This window comes from Crocuta crocuta, unplaced genomic scaffold (assembly GCF_008692635.1).
Source record: "Crocuta crocuta isolate KB4526 unplaced genomic scaffold, BGI_CrCroc_1.0 scaffold167, whole genome shotgun sequence".
Taxonomy (NCBI): domain Eukaryota; kingdom Metazoa; phylum Chordata; class Mammalia; order Carnivora; family Hyaenidae; genus Crocuta; species Crocuta crocuta.
In genome coordinates this window covers 10,608,970-10,623,178 of record NW_027532406.1, presented here as the reverse complement: position 1 = coordinate 10,623,178, position 14,209 = coordinate 10,608,970, and the positions used below count along the sequence as shown (strand labels likewise).

Sequence of the window (14,209 nt, the reverse complement as noted above, 5' to 3'; positions counted from 1 at the left end):
TATGGATAAGAACGTGCTAATAGCAGGGGACTTTAATACTCTACTACTAGTAATGGATATTTCAACCAGACAGAAAATCACTAAAGATACAATGGACTTGAATGATACATTGAACCAGATGGACTTGACAGATATATTTAGAAATCTACATCCTGAGGCTATGGAATTCACTTTCTTCTCAAGTGTGCATGGCACATTCTCCAAGATAGGTCACATACTGGGTCATAAAGCAGCCCTCAATAAATATAGAAGAATTGAGATCATACATGCACACTTTCAGATCACAATGCTATGAAACTTGAAATCAATCACAGGAAGAAGTCTGGAAAGACTCCAAAAATATGGGGGTTAAAGAAAACCCTACTAAAGAATGAATGGGCCAATCAGGCAATTAGAGAAGAAATTTAAAAATATATTTAAACAAAAGAAAATGAAAATACAACAATCCAAATTCCTTGGGATGCAGCAAATGCAGTCCTAAGAGGAAAGTACATTGCACTCCAGGCCTTTTCAAGAAATTAGAAAAAGTGCAAATGCAAAATCTAAAAGTATACCTAAAGGAACTAGAAGGAGAGAAATAAGAGCACCCCAAACCCAGTAGGAGTAAAGAAATAATAAAAATCAGGGCAGATATAAACAATATAGAATCCAAAAAAACAAATGAACAGATCAATGAAACCAAAAGTTGGTTTTTTGAAAAAATAAACAAAATTGACAAACTTCTAGCCAGGCATCTCAAAAAGAAAAGAGAGAGCACCCAAACAGACAAAATAATGAATGAAAATGGATTTGTTACTACCAATCCCTCAGAAATACAAGCAATTATCAGGAAATACTATGAAACATTATATGCCAACAAACTGGACAACTTAAAAGAAATGAACAAATTCCTAAATACACACTCACTACCAAAATTCACATGTTAAGAGACAGAAAATCTGAACAGACCCATAACTAGTGAAGAAATTGAATCAGTTATCAAAAATCTCCCAACACATAAGAACCCTGGGCCAGAGTGCTTCCCTGGGGAATTCTACCAGACATTTAAATCAGAATTCACACCTATTCTTCTCAAGCTATTCCAAAAAATAGAAATCGAACGAAAACTCCCAGATTCATTGTATGAAGCCAGTATCACTTTGATTGCGAAGCCAGACAGAGACCCAGTAAAAAGAAGAGAACTACAGGCGAATATCCTTGATGAATATGGGTGCAAAAATCCTCAACATGATACTTGCAAGTCGAATTCAACAGCTAATAAAAAGAATTATCCACCATGATCAAGTGGGATTCATTCCTGGGTTACAGGAATGGTTCAATATTTACAAATCAATCAATGTGATACATTACATTAACAAAAGAAAATACAAAAACCATATGGTCCTGTCAATAGATGCAGAAAAAGCCTTTGATAAAATACAACATTTCATCTTAACAAAGACCCACGAGATAATCGAGATAGAAGGAACTTACTTAAACATCATAAAAGCCATTTATGAGAAGCTCTCAATTAACATCATCCTCAATGGGTAGAGATTGAGATCTTTCCCCCTGAAGGTCAGGAACACAACAGGAATGTCCACTCTCACCACTGTTGTTTAACATAGTGCTGGAAGTCCTAGCATCAGCCATCAGATAACAAATGAAATAAAAGGCTTCAGAATTGGCGAAGAAAAAGTCAAACTTTCACTTTTTGCAGATGACATGATGCTCTACATAGAAAGCCCGACAGACTCCACCAGAAGCCTACTAGAACTGATCCATGAATTCAGCAAAGTTGCAGGCTACAAAGTCAATGTACAGAAATAGGTTGCATTTTTATACACCAATAATGAAGCAACAGAAAGAGAAATCAAGAAACTGATCCCATTCACAATTGCACAAGAAACGATAAGATACCTAGGAATAAACCTAACCAAGGGTATAAGAGATCTGTATGATGAAAACTATAGAAAACTTATGAAGGAAATTGAAGAAGACACAAAGAAATGGAAAAACATTCCATGCTCATGGATTGGAAGAATAAATATAGTTAAAATGTCATTACTACCCAAAGCAATCTACACATTCAGTGCAATCCCAATCAAAATTGCACCAGTATTTTTCTCAAAGTTAGAACAAACTATCCTAAAATTTGTACGGAACCTCAGNTAAAATGAATAAATCAGGAGACTCTAGATGCTGCTGAGGATGTGGAGAAACGGGTACCCTCCTACACTGTTGGTGGGAATGTAAACTGGTGCAGCCCCTCTGGAAAACAGTGTGGAGGCTCCTCAAAAAATTAACAATAGAACTCCCCTATGACCCAGCATTATCACTGCTAGGAATTTACTCAAGGGATACAGGAGTGTTGATGCATTGGGGCACATGTACGCCAATGTTCATAGCAGCACTCTCAACAGAATCCAAATCATGGAAAGAGCCTAAATGTCCATGAGTGGACGAATAGATCAAGAAGATGTGGTTTATCTATACAATGGAATACTACACGGCAATGAGAAAGAATGAAATCTGGCCATTTGTAGTAACATGGATGGGACTTGAGGGTGTTATGCTGAGTGAAATAATTCAGGCAGAGAAAGACAGATGCCATATGTTTTCACTTATAAGTGGAACAGGAGTACTTAACAGAGGACCATGAGGGAGGAGAAGGGTGAAAAATAGTTGAGGAGATGGAGGGAGGCAAACCATGAGAGACTTTTGAATGCTGAGAACAAACTGAGGGCTGATGGGGATGGGAGAGAGAGGAAGGGGGATTTGGGGCATGGAGGAAGGCACTTGTTGGGATGAGCACTGGGTGTTATATAAAACACAACTTTACTAAAAATGAAAGAAAAAAAATGCTTGATGTCCTGACCATACCTCAGACCATTACTTCAGGATGTATTAGGATGAACTTCAGGCATTCTAATGTGCGATGAAGGTGGAGAATCACTGTTCTAAGCAGTCCTTGTACACTGAATGCTAGTGATACAGAACTTAAATGCTGGTGATGTTGTCAGGTCCTATAAACCTCATCATGCTATCCCCTTTTGCAGACCACTTAAGGGTTCACCACTACCTTCAGGTAATGCCTAAATTTCTTAGCATATAGTTTTATGCTCATTATATCATTTATGAATTTTAATATATATTACCTGCACATGATAAATACTTCAAAGAGCACAAGAGGAATATGCTTTGAAAAACGAACAAACCCTCCTTTCCACCAATTTCTCCACTCCCAGATCCTTACCCCAGCTCCACAGGCAACAATTGTTCCCAGTATCTTTCACACAATAATCAATGCATATGTATATATATTTTTAAAAATACGATTGATAGAACATGTCACTTTTATTTAACAGTGTATTTGGGAAATACATTCATCTCAACATATATAATGGGATGGATCATATTGTAAAATATGATTGTACAGTGTTCCCATTGGGTACATGTAAAATCACTCATTTAGTGAAAACCTGATTCAAGTCATTCCCAGTCTTTAGCAAATGCAAGCATTTGCCAGAAAGAACAACCTTGCACATGTCATTTTGGGCACATGCCCAAAAGATAGCTGCATTTTATATTTTGATAGGAATTGCCAAATTATCTTCCACTAAGGCTGCCCCTATTTAGATTCCTATCAGCAATACCCGTTCCCTACATCCTTTTAATAACAGTATGTTCATCAACTTTTTCATATTTCCCAGTGTGTTTTATTTCAACATGAATGGGTAGGACTATCTTTTAAAGTGTTGAAATGCCATGTACATTTTTTTCCCTCTGTAACCAGTCTGTCCATATTTTTTTCCGAGCTCTTTCCTATTTTACAGTTTCTTCAAATATTAACCAAAATCCTTAAAGAAAAGATTGTTTACTTGATCATAAAGAGTGTGGGGGAGAGATGAGAGATGTTATCAAAATTCAACTGTTGCTGTTTGTGATCATTTGTTTACTCTGTGTGCTATATCTCTATGAGTAAAAGAATGTCAAGGATGGATTTCTCAAATTTGATTACTAATATCTGTTTGTTTGTTTTGCCAATGTGCCTAAAAATGAGAATGAAAGATTTTAGGGGTTAGAATGAAAAGGGGACTAAAAAGTCTACTTTGATGTGCCAGCCATCTCCTCTGAGAATCAGATTGTGGAGTTATTCTCAGACTTCTTAGTTCAGGCCATTATTATTTTTTTTTCTTTTTAGGCTTAGCTTGTCCACTCAACTTATTTGTATTTTGTTTTTGTTTTTGTTTGGAGAGAGAGAGGGACAGGCGGGAGGTGCAGATAGAGAGAGAGAGATCCTAAGAAGGCTCCATGCTCAGCATGAATCCCGGAGCCCAGGCACCCCATTGACCACTCCATTGAATACTCGTCCTTAAATGATCAATTTGCACTTTTCATGGAAAGAAAATACACAGTGGTTAAAGTCATTACACTAATGAGATGATCAGAAATTTTCTTCATGAAGCTTCAGTTCCATGTTATGGAGGGCATAATAATTATTTTTTTTCCTTCTTAAGAAAATTTATATATTTTTGGAAGACAAAAATGTGCTATTAGCTCTCTATTTGTATTTTATTCTTTCTCCACCTGCTTCTTAAATGTATGCCTTTCTCGGTTTAGTTCACAGTTTTCCTCTCACTTTATATATCCTTTATTCATGTTGCAGCATCATAAAATTCACTCATGCTATACCTCAGATGTGCAGATAAATTGTAGTTCCCCAGACTCCCATCTGCTCGTTAGAGGGAAATTATATTTTAGCTATATTTGCTTTAAAATTTGGTGTGTATGAGACACGTTAATAGTCTCTAAGGTATCACACATTCTAAGAATAATAGAAAAACAACAACAACTACTCAGTCTCCTAGATTATTTCATCCTTTGCAGCTTGTTTTACGAGGTAGGAATAGGGATGTGGCTCATGAGACTTCTGTGTAGAGGAGATGGCTTTTAGACATGAGGGTGCTTTGCACTGACCCTCCCTGTTTCCTGGTACTTCTGCTATCACTGACATGCCAAGGCTTTTAGGTTTTAATTGGGACTCATTGGCATGGCTGACTCTTAAGGGTTGCTTGTGACCTCATTTGGCTCTTACTAGGTGCTAATGTCCTTTTGTTCAAACTCTCTTTCTGCCTTCCTGTCTCTCTCTTTCTTTTCTTCCTTTCTCAGAACATTTGGGAAAGTCCCTTCATTATTTATTTCATCTACATAAATTATCTCAGAGATGCCCCTTTTCTAGGTCCACAGGACTGCCTGAGGTTTAGAACCTCTCTGCTTTCATCCTGCTTAATGAGCGTGAAGATATTTTGTAGGGCTGAAAGTCATTGAAACTGAGGTCCAGCCTTCCTAGATACAAAAAGAACCCATAACCCCACACTCCTGAAACTTTGCTAGTGTGCTGCAAAGGCATGGGTCTGGGGCTCAGATCCTTAACTATTTGCAAATATTGCAGAGCTAAATTTCCTCCCTAGATTTGTATTAACATACTCTTCTTTCTAGAGAGGCCAAACCTCTCTTTCCTCACATATACCTCTTCTGTCTGCACTCATCAAACAGAATATCTGGCCNTTTCCAGATGGGCTGTACCAGTTTACATTCCCACCAACAGTGTAGGAGGGTGCCCGTTTCTCCACATCCTCGCCAGCATCTAGAGTTCTCTGATTTGCTCATTTTAGCCACTCTGACTGGTGTGAGGTGGTATCTCAGTGTGGTTTTGATTTGTATTTCCCTGATGAGGAGGGATGCTGAACATCGTTTCATGTGTCTGTTGCTGGCCAAATCTTCTTAATGACTTCCACATGCAAGCTGGTTCTTAGACATCTCTATGTCTGTTAGGTCTCTTAAACCTAACTTGGGCAAACTAAAACTTTTCATTAATTCTCCCATTAGTTTTTCTCAGATGTCCAGCTATCTTTCCCATTCCCCTCCCAACACTGAGTTTTGAGTTTCTCATGCCAAAGCCCAGAAAGTGATGTTTCTTTTTGACCTGGCTCTTCAACCTTCGATCATATCCATTGTATCAGCAAGCATTGTCAACATTACCTCTAAGACCAGAACCTAATGTATCAATTTCTTCTCCCTCTTTCCTTGACTACTATAATCAACTACTTTTCTCTAACTGGCCCTCTACTCTGTATTGAAAGTAATATAAATTAGACTATGTCTCTCCCTTGCTTAAAACCCTTCAGGCCTATCATGCTTAGGAGAAAATCCTAAGTGTGATACCATGGTCTACTTGACCCTCCATGATCTTGTCCTTGTTACCTTTTGTGTCTTCATCTTTAAGTCACTCTAACACTTGTTTATTATGTTTCAGAACCCCTGAACTTCTGTTCCTCAAACACAGTAGTTCGTTCTTTGCCCAGTATGTTTGCACTATGATTCCCTCCTCCATGAAGGCTATTCCCCTAGTGTTGGTGTGAAAGGTTAGCCCCCATACTGTTATTTAAAAACCATCTTGAAAGTCATCTTCTCCAAAGGCCTTCTCCAACCACCTAAACTAACATAGCCTCATGGTCCTTGGCTATGACTTTCCTTTATTTTTACTCTCTGCATAGCGTTCAGCATGGTGAATGTTTTTTTCAGTATTGGCTTGCTTATTCTTTTTTTCCCAGCTCCTTCCATTCCATTCTAGAAGAGGCCTTCTCAAAGCCTCTTCAAATCAAAATATGTTTCTGAAAGGATCAAATCAATGAATAAAAGAATGTGAGTTTTCCCAAAAGAGTTTTATTAAAACTGCTTCTGCTTTGGCACCTATAATGTCCTTGTAAGTCCTGCCTATCCGTTTGAAGGGAAGGGAAGGGGAAAAAGACATAAATTAATATCTGGATATATTTTCTGCCCACTCTGTCATACTATATTTATATAGATTGAGGTGTCTGGGTGGCTCAGTTGGTTCAGCATCTGACTCTTGATTTTGGCTCAGGTTGTGATCCCAGGCTTGTGGGATCAAGCCCCTCATTGGGCCTCATGCTGAGCATGGAGTTTGCTTGAGATTCTCTCTCTCTCTCAAATAAAATATAAAAAATGAAAAGTTAATATATGAAGGAAGGTGAAAGCATGTGGATTTCACATTCTTAAAGTCAAGTGAACATAAACAAATCCCAAAACACCTCTGATTCCCATTTTTCTCACCCTAAAACTTGGGTACTAAATCTTGCCTCACAAAGGAATTTTAAGAAGCAAATGAAATATGCACAAAAAAGTGCTTTACAAAGTGTTTAAATAAAAACTAACCTCAGTAACAGGTTACATTCATGTTCCTGCAAGAGTGGATCATAATAAAAAAGGATGTAGATGCTGAAGATATATTTTAAAGCATAAGATTATATTAGGTTGACCAACCATCTGGGTTTTCTCAGGACAAGTTTCCTGGGATGTGGGCCTTTGTGTGGACAAACTGGCCTGCCGTGGTTACATTAGTCACTGGGCTCTGCACCAGTCAAGCCACTGTAAAGGTTTATTACCAATTTCATGTTTCATAAATACAAGGAATTAAGGTAAAGTAATATAAACCCATAAGGGTCTGAAATGTATGTAGAAACATGAGGAGAACAGAAACCTTGACAAGTCAAGAAGGATAGAAAGACTCATACATCAGAGTATGTTTGTGGATAAGGTTCATGAAATGAGGACATCTTAACTAGTTTAAAATTTTTTTCAGTTATGCAAGATGAATAAGTTCTAGAGCTCCACTGCATGACATAGTGCCAATAGTTAACAATTAACTCCTGTATACTTAATACTTTTTTGAGGGTAGGCCTCACATTAAGTGTTCATACCACCAAAAACCAAACATCGAAAAAGCCAAAAAAAAAAAAAAAAAAAAAAAAAAAAAAAAAAAAAAAAAAAGAAACCAAAAGACAAAAGAANAAAAAAACAAACACAGAAAAACCAAAAAAAAAAAAAAAAAAAAGAAAAGAAAAGAAAAGAAAGAAAGCGACCCTAAAGTACAAAGGAGCATGATAATAATGACTATGTGTCAGGCACTCTACTAAGCCATAAGAATACAAAAAAGAGAGGAGTCATTCCCTGCCTGACTACACCTCTGAATCCATCCAGTTTCTTTCTTTCTAGTCCATCTCAGTAGAGGGTACAATTCTCTCAAATTTCCCCTTCTTCTGCCTGGTCTCCAAATAATCAAGTATTCCAAGACATGAATCATACAGCAACTGGAGTGATGTATTTAAAGTTCTAATCTAATTCTTTCATTCCTTGTTTAATCTTACTAATTGAAGGTGTCCATTGCTATTAAAGATGAACAAAATAGGGGCCTAGACATGACGTAAATATTACTGTCCCATTGGTACCTCCTAGAGCCATTTTCATTGATCCCATACCACCTGCTCATTGCAATTGTTAATTACTTATTCAGTTCCTCATACACCATTATCCACTTTCCTTCCTCAGGACCTTTGCACAGGCTGTTCCCTCTATCAGGATCAGTCTCATCACTGCTTGCCTGTCCTACTCACAATTCAAGCTAATGTCAACATATATGTCACTGTTCATAGGTAATAGGGAGACACTGGGGCAGCCTCCTCTTTACACCTTCTCATTGGCCTGAGTTTCTCCTATATAGTGCTTATTTTAACTATAGTTTAATAATTATTTGTGTAATTATTCAGTTAAAGCCCAAAACATGGTGTTAGGCATCCTAAGAACAACCACCACATCTGTCTTTAATCTACTGCTATGTGTTCCTATATCCCTATGTCCTAGCATAATTCTTAGCACATACTAGACACTCAGTAAATACTCAGTGAACAAAGGCACCTGGGTGGCTCAGTTGGTTAAGCATCCGACTTCTGCTCAAGTTATGATCTCATGGTTAGTGGGTTAGAGCCCTGCATCGGGCTCTGTGCCGACAGCTGGCTCAGAGCCTGGAGCCTGCTTCAGATTCTGTGTCTCCCTCTCTCTGTGACCCTTCCCTGGTCATGCTGTCTCTCTCTCTCAGAAATAAATGAAACATTAAAAATTTTTTAAAAAATATTCAGTGAACAAATAAGCAAATGAATAAGTGAATGAATGAATGAGGATCAAAGAAAAAGTTCTAGGAGCCCACAATTCATTAGAGAAATTTCATATACAATGTTTACATGCCAAAATGCTAATATATATTATTTTATTTATTTCTCACTAAGTTCCAGTGAGGCAGATAAGGCAGGGGTATAATCTGCATTTGACAGAAGAGGAATCTGAGACCCGTATAGATCACAGTAGTGACACCAGGGTCATGTAAAAACAAAAGCAGACCTCTACTAAAATTGAGATCTGATTTCAAATCCTACGCTTTTTCCTTTGCTTTATATTGTCTCTTTTTAGGTGAAAGAAAAAGGGAAACAACAAACTAATAAGTGAACACGACCTGGGTAACTCTTTATTTCTGGATACATATAAGACAGTGCCTATGCCATAAATCTTCTCACCTCCTACATCAAATTATCCAAGAACTGCTCTTCTAGAAATAGCACCTGCTGAGATGCGACTTATCTGTATTACCTGAGAGCTGCCTGAGGGGTCATGTGCATCGCTGCAAATTGAATCTCCATATCCCTGATGCTGACAGCGGACCTCACTCTCTCCAGTGTGCATCAACACAGAACGACTGGCCAGTTATCAAACTCACTTACAAGTTTTCAAAAGAGAAATTATGAAGCAAAATAAGTCAGTCAGAAGAAGATAAATATCATATAATTTCACTCATGTGGAATTTAAAAACAAGGCAGATGAACACAGGGGAAGGGATGGAAAAATAAAAACAGAGAGGGAAGCAAACCGTAAGAGACGCTTAAATACAGAGAACAAACTAAAGAGTGCTGGAGGGAAGGGGGTTGGGAGAATGGGCTAAATGAGTGATGGGCATTAAGTAAGGAGGGCACTTGTTAGGATGAGCACTGGGTGTTGTATGCAAGTGATGGATTTCTACTCCTGAAACCTTTACTGCACTGTATGTTAACTAGATTGGATTTAAATAAAATGAAATAAAGAGAGAGAATTTACTTTTCAACCATACTCCATATACAGAGGAATAAAATCTCTTCAAACTAGATCAAGGAATTTATATAATTTTCTCACATACTCCAGAAGATTTTGATGATCAGTCAGGTTTGGAAATTATTATATTCACTCCTTTGATCATTACAATCCTATGACTTAAGTTTAGATACTAAATGAGAAAGAGAAAGTGATTTGCCCATGTTAATACAACGAATAAGTAGTACTCAGTAAGTAGTACTTACTAGTAAGTAAAACACCCCAAACTCAGGTGTTCCAACTCCTAGAAGCTGACATATTTCATTATGACACACTGTAGTTTTTAATTTTTAAAGTTTACTTATTTACTTTGAGAGAGATATGTGAGGAGGGGCAGAGAGAGAGAGAGAGAGAGACAGAGACAGAGACAGAGAGAGAGAATCCCAAGCAGGGTCCCCACTGTCAGCACAGTGCCTGATGCCTGATACAGGTCTCGAACTCACAAACCATGAGATCATGACCTGAGTCATCAAGAGTCGAAGGCTTAACTCAATGAGCCACCCAGGATCCCTTGACACACTCTACTTTTTAAAAGAAACACTGTATCCTGCAGGAAAGGACTATGAAGAAATTTTAATGAGAATAACCAAAAGAGGGTGTTATTTGGATTAAAATTCTAAGTCAGATTCTCTCATGTGTTAGAAAGTTAGTTTTTAAAAGGTCCAAAGCAGTGGTCCTCCAACTCCATCATGGGTAAGACTCAGCTGGGGCCATACCACTGGAAATTCTGATTCAGTGGGGACTTGGGATTCTGTACCCTGCAAAAGTCCCAGTGGTGATTCTCATGTGCACAGTTAGGCTTTGGTGAACACTGTTCAAAACTGCCTTCTAGTCTCAGACTGTGATGATTATTTGCCTCTAAAGTGGTGGTTCTCAGCCTTGATTACACATTATAACCACTTAGGGAATTTAAAAAAAAAACTGATGTTGAAGCCACGTGCTAAGAGATTCTGATTTAATTTGACTTGGATGAGACCTACTTAACAGTATTTTGGTAAAGCTTTTTAGGCTATTCGAATATGAGGCAAGGGCTTTAGAAGACAGATCAATTTTTGGAGTCAAATGTATTAACTTTGCCTCCAGATTAAGGTAGGAGGTAAATTGAAGGAATTATGGTTGCCTTTCTGCTTTCTAGGCATAAACAAAATTATAAGGTATTTTGCAAAGATAATAGCACTCTGTGTTGACAATATGCTAACAGTTGTGTGCTTTAAGATTAACATGTAATCCACTACTTGAGAGACTTGTTTTTTTTTTTAAATGAAACAATTATGGAGACCACTTTTCAAGAGATGTGGGAAAGTAAGCCCCAACACATGGGATTAAACAACTAAAACTAAAACAAACAGAAATCATTTCCAAATCAGCAACAGTTATATCCATTTAATTACTTTGATATGTGTTATTAATTTGACTGTTTGTATTTTAATTTAAAATGCATACGGATGAAAGCTGTGTAATTCTGGGAGGTAAGATTTCTTTTCACAACAATAATAATAGCAATAACAACTACAAAAGAAGTTCAATTTCAAATCACAAGCCATTGTGTCTGATCAATTCTGAATATTAAAGTAAGATTGCTGAGACTCAGTTCTTGTTTAGTTTTAGTTGGAAAGGAGAACATCTTTCCCAGTCATAAAGTAACTTCTCCAAGACTACCTCTTCTAGAATCAGTGACTAAAATTATAAGCATTTCTGCATATCAACTATGAAGTGGGAAGTATGCAAGATGCAAAGCAGAATAAGATATGGTCATTATTCTCAAGGATTTACAGAAGAGTTGGAACAACACACTTCACACATGGAGAATTTATCAAGAGCACAGAGTCCTAGAAATCAAGAGTACTGAAGGTTTCAGTCTTGGAATCATTATTTATTAGTCTTATGATCTCTTCTACTTATTGTTCCCCATCCNCCCTCCTCCCCTTCCTCCCCCTCCACCTCCCCTCCTTCTCCTCCCTCTCCTCCCCCTCCTCCTCTTCCTCTTCTCCTTCTCCTTCTCCTTCCTCTTCCTCTTCCTCTTCCTCTTCCTCTTCCTCCTCCTCCTCTTCTTCCACCATCCTCCTCCTCCTCTTTCTCCTTCTTCTCCTTTTGATAAATCTTTATTTACAGGACACTGCAAGATATGAGATTCCATATAGAAATAAGAAACCTACTGAGAGGAGAAGCTTCATACAGTATGCCAGTTTGGAACTGCTCAAGTATAGTTTCCTTATAGAAAGTGCTGCAGTAACAAAACACACTTAAAAAGAGTTCTTGTAGAGAAACAGTGAGATAAACTTATACCATAGTACACGACAAACAACTTTATGCCTCACCTGTACAATCTAAAAGTTGCAAGTCCCAGGAGTGCCATCTTGAACTTGGAACAGATAGCCTTCAGGGGTAGTGTCTGGCACAACGTTTTAATCTTCCTCTTCCTCTACAGAGAACTATCTGTCAATCAAATTTAATGAAGCTTTGTACAGAGACTCATTTGCATTACTATGTGGAGCTTCACTTTTCTCCAAACCTCCATATTCTTCAATCATTATACTAAGTTTCTCAGTTTCATCTAGTTTTCCAGAAACCTGAAGTATGTTTGAAATGGCATTCAGAAAAACCAGAATACTTTTGGTATCTGTTAGTTAAGAGATTCATCAATGGTTCTGTAATGCCACCATAAATGAGGTATACAATCTAACTCTTCTGCTACTTGGATAGTTAGTCACAGCCCATACAGTTCCTTTTGTGTTTTAATGTCTGCCTTAGAGGGAACACCAAGGAAGAATGGGTCTAATCCGTGATTCACAACATGCTGTATCTGGTCCTGGTGACCATCTGTGTTGTTTGATATTGTCCACATAACTTCCTGTAGACTGGGAAAGACAAATGCTCCTGCATCTATTGCACCCTGAGTCTGTTCATCTGTCCCAGGGACAATATTTCCTGTGGCTTTTAGTGCAGGAGTCACAGTGTGCAGTGCAGTAGCTCCTAGAAGCTTCACAATTTTAACACAACTCCTATTTTCACAACCATTTCAATCCATTCATTTGGATCATCAGTAAGGTAGGAAATGGCCCAGCAGGTATCTTCTAATAACTGCTTCTGGACCATCATGATGCGGAAGACGAACTAAGATAGGAAGAATCTGCTCAATAGCATCTAACAAGGGTGCAGGATTCTTGTTGTGACAAATGTTTGGAAGTGTCCAAGTAGTTAAGTAAGTAACCACATACTAAAGATAATGTATTAGAAACTGCAAGGAGAGCCAAAAGCCGTTCTTTGTAACCATTCTTGGAAAACCAACCATCACCTGCAATGTTTCCTAGAACCCAAACAGCTTGTTCACTGATGTGGGCATAAGAACATGCCAAAAGAGAAATGAATGATGAGATAGTGCCTGCATCTGCCACAGCCTTGGTCTATTCTGATGTCCTGGAAGCAATGTTAGTGAGGGCCCAGGCAGATTCAAACTGAACAGGACTACAGTCAGTTCTGCACAAGAAAGACACAAATTTTGGAATCAAACCAACTCAGATTATGTTGTCTACGGGAGCTATTTTCCCCTAGAAAGCAGTTTCCTAGCATCTTGAGTAGCCTGGGGCTGGATTTCCAAATTGTTGCTATTTATGCTTTTGACAATGTCATCAGTGTCATCAACAGACCAATTTACAGTGCCGTGGTTGTGGTTTTCATGCAGTGAAGTAGCGTCATCAAGAAATAAACTTACATCTCTCCTTTGCAGCATTTGGTCATCCTTCTTAGCTCTCCTCAGCTATGCATTAAATTCTACTCAGCACTGCCTCATAACTGGACTGTCTTTCCCTTTGTTCTTGAATCTGGTTAAGGCTGGCAGCTAGTGAATTAGCATTCTCAATGGTGGACATGGTTGTGAGACAAAGGGAGAAAGTTATATGGCATGGTGGGCTCAGGCTTCCATAGGAGGTGGCATGGGACACGCAGGCTGCAGGTCAGCTGCCCTCAAAACATACCATCCACACATGGTGTTGATCAAGATTTCTTACCAAAATGTAGAGAACATAGTAGTACTCATTCCTGATATATAATCAGGATATATATGTATACACTTACATATATACATAATGTATATATATACATATATATGAAATAAGGCTATCTATATAACATATATATATTTATTTTTTAGTGATTATTTATTTTAAGAGGGGGAGAGAATCCAAGCAGGGGA

The 14,209-nt window shown here is 38.0% G+C and overlaps 1 pseudogene; it reads right to left on the bottom strand.

The window, feature by feature from the left end:
* Nucleotides 1–12,344: 12,344 nt before the first annotated feature.
* On the bottom strand, nt 12,345–13,886 carry LOC144243569 (importin subunit alpha-1 pseudogene; annotated as a pseudogene).
* Nucleotides 13,887–14,209: the final 323 nt, after the last annotated feature.